Genomic DNA, 20408 nt, shown 5'->3' with positions numbered 1-20408 from the left:
ACTCTGGCGCACACCCGCGCTATTTTCTTTGAAAGAAATGAAAATGAGGAGACAGGAAAGTGGTGAAAAAGGGGTCACAAAGAGGGTAAGACAGTAGGGAAACAAGCTTGGGTTTTGCAGGAGGGATGTAGGTAAGGCCCATAGCTGCCCATTTCTTCATCAGCAATAGCTGTGCATATGTATGTAATTTGGTGTGACATTTGAAACCTTCCACCCCTGAGAGAGGTGTCAGGACAACAATAATACTTGTTGTACAGCCAATTGTAATTGATAGTTTCCATGTCCAGCAGACGTGTGCGGAATGGGCAGCTATGTATGGGGCGTAATTTTTTTGTGGGTACAAAGTGCCCTTTTTTTTTCAGGTGAGAGTGGTATGTCAGGTGAAGGAAGTCGGTATAGCTGGGGAGGTAGGTTGGGTAGGTCAACAGACAAGACAAACAAGACGCATACAGGGGCGGTGTATGACACGTGTGGGGGTTACACAATTGACGGGGACGGATGTTTGGATATCCAGAGCCCATGAGCCCACAGATGGCAACAGTGGAACTGATATCCCCACCCATGGGCAGTTGCCACTGTTCCTTCACTGCCCAGGACGGGGCTGTGCTGGTGGCTGTGTAGGCCGGGCAACAGGCATGCCCGTAAGTTGTGCCACCTGTGCCTCAAGCTGGCATAGGGGCCCAAGAACAGAGTCCCGGATCTCCCTACGCACCACAGTCCGGACGCTATGGAGGGTGAGTGGTGGTTCTCCTCCGGCCACACTTGCAGAGGGGGGACGGGCCCCACCCCCTTCAGCGCTTCCACCCGCAGGTGGCACAGGGCCACCGGAGGAGGGTCCAGACTGGGCACTAGTGCCAGGTGCACTCGCCAGCTGAGGTGGGAGAGGTGGGTCCGCTGGAACCCGTCTTCCCTGTTGTCCTATGTTTTGCATTATGTCATGACAGTTTGGGTTAGTAACATACAATACCATTCGCAATTAGTTGTAACAGCATGCATTAGTATTCCCATTAACCAAACACCCAGATATTCACACCATTGAACAATGAGCATAACACATGCATAATTTGAACAGCAATACACAGTCCAACAACATGCAGGGTTGATTGATGGCAACAGGCCATCAGGTTTGGATGTATGAACAGGGCAGATGCATCAACGGACATGCAAATATTTATGACCCAACAGGACAAATGTCCAGGGGTGTTAATTGTGATTGCACATACCATTTTCACGTGGAATGGGTTATATGTGGTTATAGGGTGGGGTGAAGAAAATAATATTAACACCTTCGAATGCCAATACATATGCTGTACATTTCTAATAGCTGCACATATATACACACTACTGTTCTAACTACAGTTTCCTATATGATAACTACTTCAATTTGGTGATAGGACTGTTACTGCTACGTCAATATACATTTTATTGTTCTTCATACACGTTCATATCTGGCTTTGTTCAGCTACGTCATCCTGCTACATTTGCTTTATATAGCTATAGACAACTGTGGATGTTTGGTATTTCAGACAATCATACTATCTGCATATTGCAGACTGAGAGCAACATATCCAGATTTTGGGATACACATTCCAGCTGCAGCAACACTTTGAACACATTTCACAGTTTGGTGCTACTTGTCACATTCACTTCATTCTGTACTGACTGCTGTATACTTTATTCAGGGGTTATTACTACTTTATTGGTGGATTCATAACTCTTTCTCACACTCTCTCACTTGATTTCATTTTACTATTCAGGATGGTACTTACTTCTAGGCTTTGTTGACATGTTTTACCTGTAGTTATTACAATCCTTTCCAGCAGTCTCACTTCTGTCATGTTTCAGTATTTAAACAGGGATATATTTCACACATGTGATTTGCTCATCTTCTGCAGCTGTACTTTTCAGCCTGCTGCAGGTTGTGTACTATTATATTACAGGTGGGGCATCTTTATTTCAGACTTTATTTCAGACATTTTCATTTTTCTGTTTGGATTACAGACTGCAACACACTTTTGTAATCAAGCAATACTTGCAAACACTCTTACACTGTTACTTGCACATTTTATTACTTAGTGACTACACTGCACACTTTTGCTAACTGTCATACTTTTATATTTCTTTACAGTTACTGGGAGTGGATTACTGACCTGCCTGGTGGTGCAACCGCACCAGCCTATCGCCACAGGCTCTGCAGTTTGCAGAACGGACACCTGCAGCTGTAATATAAATGAAGTAATATTGGAATACACATCTCCATAATATCAGCTAGTTTAATTTCTTACATACATAATTAAATGTAACTTACTCAGTAGTGGGGCGTTGGGCATTTGCCGGGCCTCCTGGATCCAAAGGTTCAATTGGTCCTGCTTACATCTCTTCAGGTCCGCATGGTGGTGACGGACCTGCTCACCAGTCCTTGGAATCCCTGTGGCACTGGTGAGATCATGAGCCAACCGGTCCCACGCCTCAGCCCTATATGCTCCCCACAGGACCTGGCCCTGCATGAGTTGGGCCTCATGATTGTGGACTAGGAGCCAGACCATGTATCTGGACTCCTCAACGCCCCACCTCTGTGCTTGAAAGCAACTAACCTCACCTACTCCTGACATTCTGGCTGCAAGTTAGTTCTACAATCGTTTATGCTGTGTATTCCCGCTTATGGGGCTTATATATGCCGTTTTTCCCGTACTTCTCTGTGATTGGCCATTTTGGAATTGTATCAACTTCACAAAACCTGCTTTGTCATGCTCCACTTTGTATTCATTTCTATATATTTGCTATTACTGCATTTCTAGGTACAGCTGTCATGGCTTAGTGGTTCAGTACCTTGACTATGGTGCATGGTATCCTGGGTTCGAACCTGGCCACTGCTTTTTATATTTTATGACTGTCTAGACAGGCTAGGGGGTGTGTCTGTGTAAAGGCAGTTTTGATACAGCTTGCTCAACGTTGCCCGTCGGTTAGCTTGTTGGCGTGGTGCGCAGCTCCGCGCAAACGGGGTACGCTGGTTTACGCTTCATTTGGCTGTTAGCACGCATATTACGCTCAGCTCAGCTAGGGGCACACCGTTTCAGCATGTTAAACCACTGCTCACCTATGGGCACTCATTTTACACCTGTTAAACCACTGCTCACCTACGGGCAGATGCACTCACCTTGTTAAACTGTCATAGGCGCATCTGGCATTTTTTATTATTTTGTTATCTCACATTTCTTCAAAATAAATGGACTATTTTATTACATTTTACATAACATATAATTTTATATGTGTACATATTTGTCAGGGACTTGTTTCGTGCTTATTTTACTAAAAATAAAAATTGATGTTGTGGGGGCTCGAACCATGACTGCCTGCTCTTCAGCCGACGTCTCTACCGCTAGGCTATTGCTTCTTGACTTACTTTGCATATTTAGTTCTTATATGCTTTTCCACTGACTGCTAACTGTGGCTAAGCTACGGGCAGGCCCGCGCAAACGAGCGCACTCACGGACAAACATCTTTACGATTTAAAAAAAATATATAACATGTTCATTTATATATTTTATGTTCATAGTCTGTGGGGGCATGTGTTGTGTTGTGTTTATTCACATTTCCATGGCCTCTGTCATGGGTGTTTACTTTGGGCACTTTTACTCTTCTGGGGGCGTGTCTGCTTGCAGGGCTCGGCCTATGGACACGCCCCCTACTGTCTTCCACATACCATGTTAGCCTTAGGTGTGATTCAGCATGCCCTCATGCATATGCATGACATGCTGATGTCACACCGTTTAACTGCAGCCTCCGTGTAAGCCTTGTATCTCTTACACTGGGGCTTCGTGAATCCTGCCCATAGTATTTCATGATTAGCTATCTGGAAGCAAATTTAAAAAGTTGTAAGTTAGTTACTGAATATAAGAGAGTCCTTGTTTGAACACCCTGATTGGTTCTTTATAAGGTTGGAAAAGATAGGAAAGCTAGAAATGAAAAGAGAGAACACAAGGGACACGTAATAGAAAGACATCAAAAGGGTTATGCTGGAGGAGGTGGGAGTGAATGGGTATGGAGGTACACCTTATTTTAATTTTATATATATATATATATATATATATATATATATATATATATACATATATATTATATATATATATATATATATATATATATATTGAATTTGGGGAAGGAAGAAGGGAAGAGGGTGTAGACCAGAGGCTCAGGGAAGAGTTAAGCAGTAGAAGAAACATAAAGATAGATAGGAACACTACAGAGGGCTGACATTGGTGAGGGATACATGACATACAGATGATACACAGACACAAAATGTTTAGGGGTGAAGAGGTGTGCCCACAGTACTCACCCTAGTTTGGAGGACCTCAATCAACTCCCTGCCTGATGGACCTGCAGAGAGGGACTACAGTGGTGGTGGGGTGCAGGCCTGCAGTGGCTCAGTGGCTAGAGCCAACTGGGGCAGTAAGTCTTAAACCCATTAGAGGAAGTCTTGCATTGGTCAAAAGGACATCTCCAGCTTTTGTTCAACCAGGCCCCGAACCTCACAAAAATGATGGCTTTCCAAAGTGCCATGCATGGAGGAAACAGGGCCTGAGCCACCTCCTCAACCCTGTGAAGATATACCTGGGTGGCAGAAGGAGGTGGTGAGCTTTCCTTGACTTAGGATGCACACAGTTGGGCTGCCCCTGGGACCTCTGGACTTGTGGGATAAGCAATATAAAAGGGAGACAGGAAACAAGAATGACTCCTTTGTTGCTATTAAAGTATTTTATTGAAAGTTTACAATAAACATTCATTAATCAGATACTAAGTGACTGTAGTTAGGTATTACAAAGATTACTATTTTATTGTTATTTACAAAGTTGTATTAAGACCGACTGCAGAACTTACTAAAGGTTCATTAATTACTGCTGCTCTTCTACTTGTATGTATGTATTTGTACTTTTTTCCACATATGTATTTATAACTGCTGTAATGATGTAACAGAAACCCCCCTTTCTCCCCAAAATGGATGTCAGAGTGCACAAATACCTGTTTTATTTATGTAATACTAACAGCATAATTAATTTTTCAGTACTCACAACCATCTTCTGAAATATGACACTATCTACACTGAATGTGCTCTATTATATCTCATTAGCTATAGAAATATGAAGAATGGAATGCTTAGTTGTTTACCTGTGCCATAAGCATTGCTAAAGTAATGCAAAGCGGAAGCAGTAATGACTACTGTGCTTCTTCCATGACAACCTTACGTTTTATTTCCTAAGTTAATTGTTGTTATTGTCTATTTTTTTTTAAAAGAAAGTTTTACAGCAGGCAGTCAGTCATTATTTCTGAGTTGATACATTCAGAGGCACCAGAGTGCCTTCTGAGGGATGGGGGAAGGGTTAGCTATTGTTGCGTTGATACTCATGGCAAAGTGACATTTATGTAAACACGGCTAAATAAATAAGTTTATACCGGAGCAGTTTAATCTGCAGTATGCTCTCTAATGCTTACCTCTGTTTATGGGAATGATATATTCTCTTTACTTTCATGGCATACAATTATTTGTTAATGGTAAGATCAAGTAAGCACTATAGGATGTAATAAATTCATAGGTGAGCTAGGTAGGTGAACTAAGTAGATGCCCTTACAGGCCATTTTAAGCCTAGCCAATTTCCCTTTTGGTGCTTTAATTAATCTATCCCATTTGGTATTTTATTGGCCGTAACCATCCCATGGTCAATAATAATATATTACCCCAATGAGAATAATTGGGATCATACCATTGATAATTTAAGGGGACACATATATGGAATAAAGCATTTAGGAGCTGCCTCTGTCCATTAGTAGTACAGGGGGCAGTCTTGGGATAAATTTTCTGTTTCCCATCCATAGATCCAATTTACTCTTGAATATGGACAGGGATGAGCTTTCTTTTATGTGGATAGGGAGTGTGTTCCACAGCAACAGAATCCTGTACGAGATATATCTGTCCCTCCACACTGTTCTAGTGATGTTGCAGAAGAGGTTTAGATCCCCAGACTGAGTATTTCTGATGACATTTAATTTGCTGATGTGCAGCAAATGGCTCTCTACTGAAATGTTGGCACTTTAAATGCCAAGTGCTGATAAGCCAAAAAAAAAAAAAAAAAAAAGAATGAAAACACAGGAGAAGAGTGAATCTAGAAAATTGCTCTTGTCCTTTAAACCTCTTTTTTTTTTTTTGGGGGGGGGGTGACTTAGTATATGTAAGTCTGTTATTTCAGCCATTCAGTCTTTGTATTTCAAGACTCACTCTAGCAGGTCTCAACATTTCAAATGGCTACAGCAGCAAATCCATCAGCACTGGGTCGGTGCATGCCTTGTACACCAGACACAGGTCACCTCTTCGAAGTCTATAGGATACTGAGTATAGTGACAGGCCTTTGAGTTGGCCCTTTTAGGACATATTGTTTAGGCCTTGCGCCTTGCATCATTTTACTAAGGCATTTCTGTTTGCATTCCAGCTGTTGCGTGTGTCTGGACCAAAACATGCCAAAGGAGGCATTATACTCAATGACTTGCCTAATGAAGGTTGAGTAAAAGGGGACAATGACACCACTAGACCTAGAGAAAATCCCTTTGTTTATAAGCTGTGCAGTATAGAAGGACTTTCTTGTGACAACTGACACATGTTGGTCGAAACTTAGGCCACTGTCCACAAAAGTTCCAAAATCCTGAACAACTGGGTCAACTCTTAGGAGTGTAGTGTCACTGTGGTAGTTCCCCAGGATAAAAAGAACACAGTAATGCATTTATTGACATTTAGTTTCAGTCCATGATTTTGTACCAGTTATTTATATGGGACAAACCTTCCAGCAGCAAGGCTAAATTATCTAGGGATTCAATGACTGCTCCTACCTTGGAGTCAATTGCAAACTTGGTCAGTCAAAGCCCTCTGGTATTGGCTTTTACTTCAGAGAAGTAAATTCCAAACAGGAGATGTCCCAACACAGAAACCTAGGGAACTGCACTGGTGACTGGTCTCTGTGGTGGTAACTCCCTCTATTTTGACTTTCTCCATCCTATCTGTGAGCCAGTTGGCAATCCACTGGGTTATAGAGGGGGTTATTCCAGTTTACTTAGCTTTTCTGCTATGCCTGGGGAGGGGTTATGTGTCAAAAGCTTTGGTCAGAGAGAGGTATGCAGTGTGTAAAATTTGCCTTCATCCATTGCTTTGGTGATCTTTTCAAAAATGTCAACCAGTTTCAGTAAGCATGACCTGCCCTTGATGAATCCAAATTGAGATGGATCCATTGTTTGGAGGTTTGCTCTGTCTTTATTGATTAGTCTTTCGATAGCTTTGCATGTGAAGCTGGTCAGACTTATGAGTCTGTAATTGCCTGGGTCTGTGGAAGGTCTTCCCTTATGCAGGGGAATGACTGTAGCTATTCTTCATTTGCTTAGTACAAAACCTGTACGGAGGATAAGGTTGAACAATGGCTAAATAATGCTTCAAGCTATACAAGATGCATCCAATAATATTGTCAGGACCCATCAATGCAGTATTTACAGCTTTTAATAATTCTTTTAGGACTTGGTCTTGCATAATAGCTGGAGATGAGCCAGTTTCAGATATATCCTTTTTTTAAACACCTTTATTGAATTATCACTTGTGACATATGCACATTTACATTTCTATAAAAGTAATCAAGCTTTACTAACAAGTTAAAATTAAAAAAAACATGCTTCACACACACACACACACACACACATATATATATATATATATATATATATATATATATATATATATATATATATAATACAACCTAAGCAACATTACACAGATTATTCAATTCCTAACCCCTTTTTTTAAACAAGAAACATCTTTATTAAACCATCACTTACGACATAAGCAGTCATACATTTATATAAATGAAAACAAACCACACCAACACGATCCTGCTTGCAAACATTTTACATCACAAATCATACTGACACACTCCCAAATGCAAACATTATACATCACTTATAATCCACCCAATCATTTTCAGTCAAACATTACATATCTCATTTAAGTCCTGCTTCATTTAAACCTCATTCCTCGTCTGTATGTATTGTTCCCACAATTCCCATCTTTCCCTATGTAGTTTGCTCCTATCATTTTTTAAAGATCTCAATTCCAGTTGTTTTATCTCGGTTACTATATTCACTACTTCTAATATAGTTTGTTTATATTCTGATTTCTATTAACTAGTAATTGCTTTTTTAGCAACCACCATAATTAGAGACAGCAAGGCCTTACCATCCCTAGGCAATTCAGATTCTGTATCATAGCTCAGAAAAATCATCTCTCTTGTCACACTAATCAGTCCACCCAGCATTTCTGACAGTGCATCCCGCAGGGAATACTTAAAGTCTGCCAACATGACGCACTCCCAGAAAATATGTTCTCAATTAACTCTTTCTTCCCCATCACACCTCCAAAATTTGCTATCTACCCGAGGAAAACTTCTCTGGTGTCTACTTGGGGAATAAAATATCTATGTAAACATTGACAAGCAAAAATCCTAAATCTTCTAGATTTTGCTGCATATTTGGGACACATACATATATTCTCCCATTGTTTATTTGTGAATTGCTTATCCAATCTCTCTTCCTAATCCTTTCTAATCTCCTTGATTCTTATAATTATCATTTTATACACTTTTCTAATCATTGTTTCTTTAATGGCAGCTTCTGTTCTAGATTAAAAACTCTATCAGTGCTGGTCTTTCATTTAGGAGTTCCCTAATTCTTTCTTTTTGCCTATACTCTGATATCAATCCTTGACAGGAAAGGCAATCTCTATCCTGCAGTCTAAATAAATTCATGGCATCTTCCCATTCTATCATCTTTCCCTCTATAGTTATTTGCTCCCAATACCCTGGTTCATTTGCCAGTTTCCTCCAATAAATTCCAGTCCCCTCTTGTCAAGTGTATATATCCCTAATTGCAGTCATCCCTAAGTTTCAGATATATCTTGAAGGACTGACAGAGGGGTCAGAGAGGTAAAGTTAAAGTCAAATGTACTGGCCATTAGGTAAACTATATCGTCAGCCTCAGTGTAGATAACATTATTATTATCAGCTTAGCACACTGTTGCTTCATACGTTTGAGATTACAAACAAAGATAAAAAGGCCTTGTGATTGTCCTTGGTTTGGGTAGCTATTTGAGCCTCAAACCTGGCTTTGCTAGATTTTATTAAGCTCCTGATTTATTTGTTTATTTCAGTAATGAGGGCTCTGTCATTCTTGGAATTACTCTTCCTACTTTTGGTAAAAATTCTCCTTTTGCTATAAGACTTGTCGATATTGCGGTTCCACTACATGGGTTTGTTTCTGGGGTTTACATTGTGCTTGTTCCTACAGGGTACAGCAGCATTTATGAAGCCATTTATATGCTGGTATAATGTGGTGGTGTACATTTTCGGGTCTATATTATAAACTCAAAAGCTTAAAAGAGCAAACGCTCTTTTATCAAGCTTTAAACATCGAAACCACTAAATAGTGAAGACACGGAACAGCGATTTTTTTTCCCAGGGAAAAAAAAAATCGCTGTTCTGCAAAAAAAAAAAAAAAAATTAAACACAAAATAAAGTGGGGGCTTTATGCCCACTTAATATACCAACTCTGTGATCATACCACAGTGGAGGAAATGGCAAAGTCCCGAAAATGGCTTCACAATTTAGTGGTTTTGATGTTTACAGCTCGATAAAAGTGTTCGCTCTTTTAAGCTTTCGAACTTATAATATAGACCCTACATTTTCATGTATTCAGTGAAGTTAAATGGGTTTTGTGGGGATTTGAAGTTTCCCAATGTATCACCAAGGATTACGGAGTTTGTCTTAGAGAAATTTCTAAAGGTATCTTGGGTGGAAGGGATCTTTGACTTCAATTTTATTTCAAAGGAGAAGGCTTTACAGTCAGACCTAAAGTGATGAAGATAAACAAATCATCTTTGAAATACTAAGTATGCAGTTCATACACTTGTTGCTTTGCCCCATCCCAACCTCTACCTGTACCCATACCTCTCAATTGCTATGATTTTGGCTCTCAGATTTAACCTCGCTCCTCCTAAATATACCTAAATACATGACATTACTTATGTGTACATGCTTTATTAAATACATAAACCAAGCCTATACAAAACTTCACTATGACTAACTAAACAGGATCTAGTATATTAAGATCTTTTTCGAAATAAGAAAGTGCTTCTCTTTCTGACACTCTGTTATGATCTATAAAGCTCATGGGGTTGTGAGGTATGCACCCTGGGTTTAACTAGCTGAGCTCAAACATTTTGTATATGCACTAACTATTCTGGAAACAACCATGAAACTTTGCAGTCATCTGCAAACTTTGTCAGCCATAACCCTCCTGTGTTTGCTTGTACTTCAGAAAAGTAGATGCCTAACAAGAGTGGACCCAGGGCTGAGCCCTGTGGGACACCACTTGTGACAGGCTTTGAGTCTGACATGGCTCCAGCAACTCTGACCCTGTGGGTTCTGTCGCTTAGCCAGTTTGCAACCCATCTTGTGATGTATGGGTTTACATTCAAGCTGATGAGTTTTTCGATGATACCTGAGTGGGGTATTGTGTCGGCCTTTGCCAGGTCGAGGTAGGCTGTATGGACTGCCTTTCCCTCATCAATGGCCTTGGTGACTGTCTCAAAAGTCAACCAAGTTTAAGAGGCAGGATCTGCCTTTGACAAAGCCAAACTGGGTTGGATCCAAAGTCTGCAAGTTCCTATGTCTTTATTTATGAGTTCCATTATGATCCTCTCCATGGCTTTGCAGATAAGGCTTGTCAAGCTAATGGGGCGGTAATTTCAGGGTCTGTGGAGGCACTGCCCTTATGAAGTGGGACCACAGTCGCCGTCGCCACTCCTTGGGCACGTATCCTGAGGTGAGGCTAAGATTAAACAGCTGTCCTAACTGTGGGTTTAATTCCTCGCTGAGTTCATGAAGCACACAGCCGGGACACCATCCGGTCCCATGGATGCTGTGTTTTGCCTTAGTGAGGGCAGTTCTCACCTGCTGGAGATGTTTGGGGCTACAATCCTCTGGAATAGATATCTCCTTTTGGGGAGGGGGAGAAGTTTGCACTGAACCTGTCAGCCAGTATGTTAGCAATGTGTAGGTTCAGTAATTTTCACATCATTTTGAACTAATTCTGAGCATATCTGGGAGTTTCCTCCTAGGTTTCTAACATAGCTAAAGAAGGCCTTATGATTGTCTTTAGAGTCCTTGGCGATTTTTCTCTCAAAATTTGCCTTGGATGATTTTATGAGAGCTCTTAGTTTTTACTTATAATGATCAAAGGTGTCTTACCTTTCAAGGATTTTGCTCTATCTTGTAGTAGCTTCCTCCTTTGTTGTAGAGCTTGTTTATGGCTGGGGTCCACCAGACTGGACGCTTGCCTTTGGTACAGAGAGTCTTAGTTTTGTTTGGGATTGCCTGATCCACGCAGTCCTGTAGGTGCTGGTAGAAGGCATTTGTAAGTGATTCAGCGGTTTGAGTAATGTTTACCACTGGCTCAGGGCCTTAAAGGAGACCACACTAGTTTTTAGAAGTGTGAAATCGGCTTTTGAGAAGTTTTTCACTGTGGTCTTTTGTTTCAGGTGGGGCGGGATGAGGACCTCCAGCAGATTAGTTTATGATCTGATCTCACCAGTGAGGGTATACTTCGGTGTTGAACATTTTGATCCCATGTTCGTGATGATGAGATCAAGTATGTTTTCACCTCTTGTGGGGATGGTGACTAGTTGTTCCATGGCATTTGAGTTTATGAACCCAGGAATCTTTGGGTTAGAGTGTTCGGGCTTGAGTAGTGTTCCCAGTCTATATTAGGGTAGTTGAAGTCACCTAGTATGATGGTGTTTGAGATACATTTATCCCTCCAATGTTTTCAGGAAGGCCATGTGAGGTTCCTGAGTTTGAGAGGGTGGCCTGTAACATGCTACAAATTGCAGAGCAGTCTTGCCTATGGTTAATTGCACCTGGATGGTCTCAGATGCATCGTATGCGTTGCCACCAACCTTGAGGTGTGGGTGTCCTTTATGAATATGGACACCCCCTCCTTCTTGGTGTTGTCCGGATTTTGGGGCCGGAACGATGATATGAGGTGAAACCTGTTAGTGCTGGGGTGCTCTCAGGAGCCTTGAACCAGGTTTCTGTCACAGCACAGACATCGATGTTCTCCATATTGAGAAGGGCCTCGAGTGCATCTTGAGATTGAGACTTCTGGCATTGAGCAGCATTACCCTTAGTTTTTTCCTTTTGGTGTTCTAGGGTGGTATGTTTAGAATTTGAGCCTTGCCTAAAAAGGCACTATGGGGTGGCAAGAGCCTTTGCCAATATCCGGAAGCCCAGGGTGACAGGTGCAAGCCGTCCCTTGCGAAGCAGCGTGGCTTGTCCAGCATGTCATCCCAGGCAGACAGACATTGATCCCCTTTGAATGACACCAGAATTTAAGCCAATTATTAAAGCTGATCATCTTATCACTGTATTGTGGCATCATTCTAGGTGAAGGTAGGATACTGCTCAAGGTCAGGGTCATACCTGCCTGGGCTACATAATCAGAGAGCTCCTCGACGTCCCTTTTCATGTAGTCAGGAGGTACGCCTCAGGTCGCTGACACCAGCGTGGACAATGACTGAGTCGACTTGTACCTGCTGTTGAGAGACCTGAGTGCTTGCGTTATGTGGCGGATTCTAGCGCCCGACAGGCAGCTTACTGTGACCTTCTCCTTACTCAGTCTGGTGAGCGGGACGCCAGTGTGTCTGACTATGGAATCACCAATGACAAGTGTGTCTGGCATTTTGTTTGGCCTTAAGGGCTGTGACTGTTTGACACTCTGACTGTGTGGTCTATGTGTTGCATGTGTTGGGTCGTGAGGTGGTATTTGTTTGGGTGTCTGCTTTGGTGGCCTCTGCTGTTTTGGTAAATTTTGACCAGAGCCTCCGAGTATGTCTTTGTGTGAGTATGTGTATGATTTGAAGTTGTGATGGTACCATGTGTGACTGGGTATGTATTGTGTGTGGTTGCCTTCTCCTCCTGTCTGGTCTTGCCAGTCCTATGTTGAGAGAGCTCAGCCTCCAGTTTGGCCGTATAGTTGCATCTCTCAGATGTATTTGTGTTTTGTGGGAGAAGGAGAGGATTGTCTGTGTACATGAGGCAATTGTAACATTGCCTCAATATTCCCAGGTTCACCAGTTGAGCTGGAGAGGACACTAGCAACTGATCCCTCGACATACTAGAAGTAGTAGATAAAGAACTTTCAAAGGACTCCGGGGGAAGTGGGTTTTGGGCTGGTGGGGTACTATCTATAATAAGAGTGCTTTATCAAGGTGCAAGTACTGTAGGAGTAAGTGCTAGGCTTTACAGATAGAGAATAGTCTACTTGGGAATCAAGTAGAGATGAACTTTTCAGTTATAGGATATGCTGGTTAGATCAGCAGTACAGTTTAACGTGTTTTATAGCAGGGGCTGAAGGGAGCTAGGAATTGGCCCAAACGACCAATGGACTACTAGTTTCTGGCTGAAACTTCACCAAATCGGACAAAAAGGCAGCTCAGTGCTTCCCACTCCACTGGTAAGCAAAGAAACTTCCTCCTTCCTAATAAGGCAATGGATCAGTAACAGGAACTAAAACAAAGCCCAGGGATCAGCAACTCTGAAACTGGACTACTCTAGTTCAGTAAAGTGGGAAAACAAGAGATTTTTTGTTTTATTACAGAGATAAGGAAAAAACAGACAGTAAATGCTATAAATGCTGTAAATCGGCTAGCGCACTTTAGTGTGTAGCCTACAGAAACAATTTGCAACAATTAGTAACTTAAAGTGCAATAAACAGTGTAAAATGCAGAAATCACTTAAAGTAGCAGTAAAACAGGCTAAATGCAGTCGCTAGCTTAATAACAGTGGGAAAGCCACAAAAAATACTTATATCTGGTAGAAAGTCACTCTTTTAGCTCTCTGTTGCTTGGATCACTCTGCAGGCCAACACGAGGAGCTGTGCAGAGTTGGTACAAGCTGGAAACACGTGTTTAGCGTGTTTTATAGCAGGGGGCTGAAAGGAGCTAGGAATTGGCCCAAAACGACCAATAGACTACTAGTTTCTGGCTGAAACTTCACCAATTCGGACAAAAAGGCTGCTCAGTGCTTCCCACTCCCACTGGTAAGCAAAGAAACTTCCTCCTTCCTAATAAGGCAATGGATCAGTAACAGGAACTAAAAACAAAGCCCAGGGATCAGCAACTCTGAAACTGGACTACTCTAGTTCAGTAAGGTGGGAAAACAAGAGATTTTTTTTTTTTTTTTACAGAGACAAGGAAAAAAAAACAGACAGTAAATGCTATAAATGCTTTTATGGCTAGCACACTTGAGTGTGTTAGCCTACAGGTAAAATTAAGCAACAAATAAGAGTGCAAAACAGTTAATCAACACAAAAACAGTTTAAATAGAATGCAGAGCTGTATAAACAGGCTAAGATGCAGTCGCTAAGCAGTAAATATTCAAAAGCCAGAAAAAAATACTTAAATCGGTTATAGCAAATACAGTTATAACAAATGCTCTGAAATATACTGTATATTTCCAATATGTTTGAGAAGGACAGTCAGAACACAAGAAGGTTCAGGCGAAGAAGAAAAAAAAGTTTTGTTTTACTTTTTGAAAAGGTAAAAAGGAGGAACAGAAGGCCTTATCAAATGTTCTCTCTGTATTAAGAAGAATGAGCTAATGACACTAGACTGGGAGGTGTGTCACAGTAGGGGCGGGCAACTGCAAAGCCACCAAGTATAAGAGCAAGACACCAACAGGGAGGGAGGGTGGGACAAAATAGCCTAAGACAACAAGCTATTACAGTTTTTAAACAGAAAAAGATTGGGGAATAAACTTGGGGAATAAAACTTGGGGAATAAAATATCTATGTAAACATTGACAAGCAAAAATCCTAAATCTTCTAGATTTTGCTGCATATTTGGGACACATACATATATTCTCCCATTGTTTCTTTGTGAATTGCTTATCCAATCTCTCTTCCCAATCCTTTCTAATCTCCTTGATTCTTATAATTATCATTTTATACACTTTTCTAATCATTGTTTCTTTAATGGCAGCTTCTGTTCTAGATTAAAAACTCTATCAGTGCTGGTCTTTAATTTAGGAGTTCCCTAATTCTTTCTTTTTGCCTATACTCTGATATCAATCCTTGACAGGAAAGGCAATCTCTAACCTGCAGTCTAAATAAATTCATGGCATCTTCCCATTCTATCATCTTTCCCTCTATAGTTATTTGCTCCCAATACCCTGGTTCATTTGCCAGTTTCCTCCAATAAATTCCAGTCCCCTCTTGTCAAGTGTATATATCCCTAATTGCAGTCATCCCTAAGTTTCAGATATATCTTGAAGGACTGACAGAGGGGTCAGAGAGGTAAAGTTAAAGTCAAATGTACTGGCCATTAGGTAAACTATATCGTCAGCCTCAGTGTAGATAACATTATTATTATCAGCTTAGCACACTGTTGCTTCATACGTTTGAGATTACAAACAAAGATAAAAAGGCCTTGTGATTGTCCTTGGTTTGGGTAGCTATTTGAGCCTCAAACCTGGCTTTGCTAGATTTTATTAAGCTCCTGATTTATTTGTTTATTTCAGTGATGAGGGCTCTGTCATTCTTGGAATTACTCTTCCTACTTTTGGTCAAAATTCTCCTTTTGCTATAAGACTTGTCGATATTGCGGTTCCACTACATGGGTTTGTTTCTGGGGTTTACATTGTGCTTGTTCCTACAGGGTACAGCAGCATTTATGAAGCCGTTTATATGCTGGTATAATGTGGTGGTGTACATTTTCGGGTCTATATTATAAACTCAAAAGCTTAAAAGAGCAAACGCTCTTTTATCAAGCTTTAAACATCGAAACCACTAAATAGTGAAGACACGGAACAGCGATTTTTTTTTTCCCAGGGAAGAAAATCGCTGTTCTGCAAAAAAAAAAAAAAAAATTAAACACAAAATAAAGTGGGGGGCTTTATGCCCCCCCACTTAAATATACCAACTCTGTGATCATACCACAGTGGAGGAAATGGCAAAGTCCCGAAAATGGCTTCACAATTTAGTGGTTTTGATGTTTACAGCTCGATAAAAGTGTTCGCTCTTTTAAGCTTTCGAACTTATAATATAGACCCTACATTTTCATGTATTCAGTGAAGTTAAATGGGTTTTGTGGGGATTTGAAGTTTCCCAATGTATCACCAAGGATTACGGAGTTTGTCTTAGAGAAATTTCTAAAGGTATCTTGGGTGGAAGGGATCTTTGACTTCAATTTTATTTCAAAGGAGAAGGCTTTACAGTCAGACCTAAAAAGTGATGAAGATAAACAAATCATCTTTGAAATACTAAGTATGCAGTTCATACACTTGTTGCTTTGCCCCCATCCCAACCTCTACCTGTACCCATACCTCTCAATTGCTATGATTTTGTCTCTCAGATTTAACCTCGCTCCTCCTAAATATACCTAAATACATGACATTACTTATGTGTACATGCTTTATTAAATACATAAACCAAGCCTATACAAAACTTCACTATGACTAACTAAACAGGATCTAGTATATTAAGATCTTTTTCGCGGAAAATAAGAAAGTGCTTCTCTTTCTGACACTCTGTTATGATCTATAAAGCTCATGGGGGTTGTGAGGTATGCACCCTGGGTTTAACGGCTAGCTGAGCTCAAACATTTTGTATATGCACTAACTATTCTGGAAACAACCATGAAACTTTTACAAAAATATGGCAAATATACATAAATTTAACCCTAATAGATGACTTCCACCTAGTGCTAGGCAGGTTAAATGAATTTAACCTTCATACAGATAGCATGGTTTAATTTGGTCTACATACTTTAAGTCAGTTGTCGAATGCATTTCCAGTTATTTTAAAATATAAATACATATGCATGTATACATGTCAGTCTTGCAGATGTATGTATGCATGTATATATGTATGCTCATGTTCAGCTCCTGGTTAGTATAATTCTACATCTCCAGCTCTCCTACCCTTTTCAGTAACTCTGCCAATAACCACTATTATTACATTTCTTTTCCTCTGAACATTGTTTTGCAATACATAAAACTATTTTATCCTACTGAAATTTTCATCACACTGAATATGCTAATATTTTTAAAATTTTAACAAAATTGTGATAATTGTATTTTTGCTAATTATTTGTACTTTTTCTTTTGTGGAACTTTTCTCCATGGGTCTTCATTGAAAGGAGGTCTTTCAGGCCAGCCAGACCATTTCAGTATACAAGTGCAAGCAAACAATATATAAATATCTACTTATTTATTTTTAATATATCCTTTGTTGACAGGGTTACTAGGCTAGCATCCCTTTCTTAGGGGAGACCCGGGGTTGGGAAATTTGACCGGGGAGCTTAACCTACGCTTTTCAACTAGTGTCATGGGACTGTTTTCATCCACCTAAGCTAGCAACAACTCATGCAGAAGGGACCTCAGTTTAACATCTCATCCAAAAGACAACATACTCAGGAGTACAACACATTCCTTATGCTGCACTGCACTGTCAGCAATCTATCTACCTGGTATGGCAAAAACTAAGCCATCTGCACTAAAGGCAAGTGGGCTACCTGTTGTTCCACTGACACTGCTTACCAGTTATTATTACACAAACAATTAAGCAAGCAAATAAATAAATAAAATGAGATGATCTTTGCTTATATCCATTCCTACGGTTTTAGAGCAGCTGATACTAGCAACTCATAAGAAATAGCTAGGCGAGCAGCTATAGCAAGTTTCTTCATTAACTGCAAAGTAGATAGAAAAGGCACAATTTCACCTTTTATAAGGCATTTTGCACATGGTGCTGAGGTGCATAAGAAAGTGACTATGCATCTCAAACAAGCAGGAAAAAGAATTTGTTTACATAAGATTGTTACACAGATTTAAGGCATACCTCATCTACATCTCATTACTACCTCATTTCCATACGTTTTTCACAAGTTGACTAAAATGGTTGCAGCTAAGCACAGTGTACCTCTATGAATCTCTCAGAAGCCGTACTTAGTTGTATCCCATGCAAACTGCACTACGCATAAGTGCAATGACTATGAATACTACCCTTACTTCTTAAACTATCAATACATGCCACATGATTAAAGAGGAAGATTCCAAACTGAGTGGGATAATAATGTTCTAACATATCTCATAAAAATCAAAAATGTAGACAGGTATGGACCGAAAAGTATGGTTCTAAATCTAAAACCGTGAGGATATGTGAAAATGTTTTGGCTATCGTATTAATAACTCAGCTTAGGTAAGATACACTCTCTGTCTTGTCATACATTGCAAAATCATTTTGGTGGAGCATATGTAGATGAAATGTTTTCACAATGCTTTTAACCCAGAGAGATGAAGATGGAAAGATCATAATGGCATAAAGTGTTGGAGAGTCTTCAAGACAGTCAGTGTCTCCTGGCTTATGTAATATACTTTTATACTTCAAGTTAGCAGACTATGAGAATGAGATGCAGCAGCAGGTCTGACATTTGAAAGCAAACAACATTGTTTGATTGAAATAAATCTGCACACTATCTTACAATAATGGGATTCAACAATTTTAATTTTAATGACATTCAACTGAAAGAACTGACTAGACAATGTGCACACCACAGAATGCCCAGATATAAGTTAGTGTGAGAAGACAGAAAATAAAATTACTGATCCAGTGCAGATCACGACTGACGATAATAACGAAATAAGGAAAACAAGTAGGGAACAAGGGTCTATACTGAAACATCGAATATCACAAATTCAACATTTCAATATACCAAACACACTAAATTAAAAGTAAAACATGCATAAATATATATATATATATATATATATATATATATATATAAATAGTGTTTTTCTTTGCATGGGGGCAAGGTCCTCTGCACCCCCATGCTAATTAAATATACTAACTCTGAGATCAGACAACAGTAGAGAAAAAGGAAAACTCCTTCTCCCACTTATATGATCTTGCACTAACATCCAGAAACTCACTCAGAACGAAAATCACACACACACAGACACACAGAGTGCATACACACAAATGCATTTAAATACATGCGCACACTCATAGATACACACATATTCATACACATTCAAATACACGCACATGATTCATTTTCATTTAATTCTACACACATCAACCAAATAAGTTTGATGAAATGCAGAATCAAGCGGAAATCGATCATCTGTATTTCAAAGAAATGAAAGGCACTCAAAAATAAGGGTATCACACGTTGTAGAATTAGATTCAAATACAAATGAATTACAGTAACAAGTGATAAATAAAAATTCAATGCATAATTCTCCCATAAGAATCATTCACTTCTGCCTCCCATGCCATGCAAGCAGCAGGTAGACAAAAAATGAAAACTTTCTGAGTAAAATAGTGAAATCTATTGTGCTCAGTTTTACATCTTGTTTTTGGGGTAGTGAATAGGTGGCACAGATAGTTAACAACTACAGGATAATGCACAAACAGGAATGGTACCATCTCTATACCCACCCACATAAGATAAACAGTTTTTTCCTAGTTTGTATGGTTACTATATATTGAATTTTGTTTTTCAGGGCACAATAGAGGAAAGCAATGCATGTATAAAACATAATATAGTTCACTGAACTTGAAATATTCTTAGAGTTAAGAAAATTTCCATACTAGTTTTATACTTTATTTCTATTAAAATAGTTGGTGTAATTGGGTAATTATTTAAGTATGGCACTGTAACAGTGATTGGTTGTGAAACTCTCACCTTGTTTTTTTTTTTCCTTTTATAAAGTCACTAATGTATAATGGCTTCCAATGAAATAAAATGTACACAGTGCTGCTAAACATCATGCATAGTGACTTGTCTTTACCCACTGAATGGCTTTCTAATCAATTACCGAACATCAACTCATTTTGGCTATAACTCATAGAAACAAGTTTAAAACCATTTCTCCTTAGAAAAGAAACTCTGCCCCAGGTCTAGCAGGGGTGCTGTCCTCAATTCCCAACTCCTAGCCAAACTATCACACAAAATAGGAGAAAAAGAAAAAGCTTACAGTCATAGACTCACTGTTTCATTGAGTCATTTCACTATCCTTCATTTGGTTTCCCTATCAGATGTCACATTTGCCAAATACTGACAAATACACACACATAGAAAGACAAGATGGAGCACCATCCACAAAGGGAATACATATGCAGTTATTGATGTCCAATCTTCAGGCTTTTGCCTTGATGAATATCAGGCATGAAATATTAGGAGGTGCACATACATTTCCATAACGGACACAGTTAAAATATATTACTCTATATAAAATTGCTTGCATGTGCGTAATGACTTTACACTA

General features: G+C 39.8%; 1 protein-coding gene across 1 annotated transcript in view; it reads right to left on the bottom strand.

The window, feature by feature from the left end:
- The window catches only part of RFT1 (RFT1 homolog), an 871244-nt gene that overhangs the window by 748762 nt on the left and 102074 nt on the right, over positions 1-20408 (bottom strand). The gene's annotated exons all lie outside the window — the stretch shown is intronic.

This window comes from Protopterus annectens, chromosome 7.part0, assembly GCF_019279795.1.
Source record: "Protopterus annectens isolate FY-2018-M chromosome 7.part0, PAN1.0, whole genome shotgun sequence".
Classification (NCBI taxonomy): Eukaryota; Metazoa; Chordata; order Ceratodontiformes; family Protopteridae; genus Protopterus; species Protopterus annectens.
This window is presented reverse-complemented; position numbering and strand designations above follow the sequence as displayed.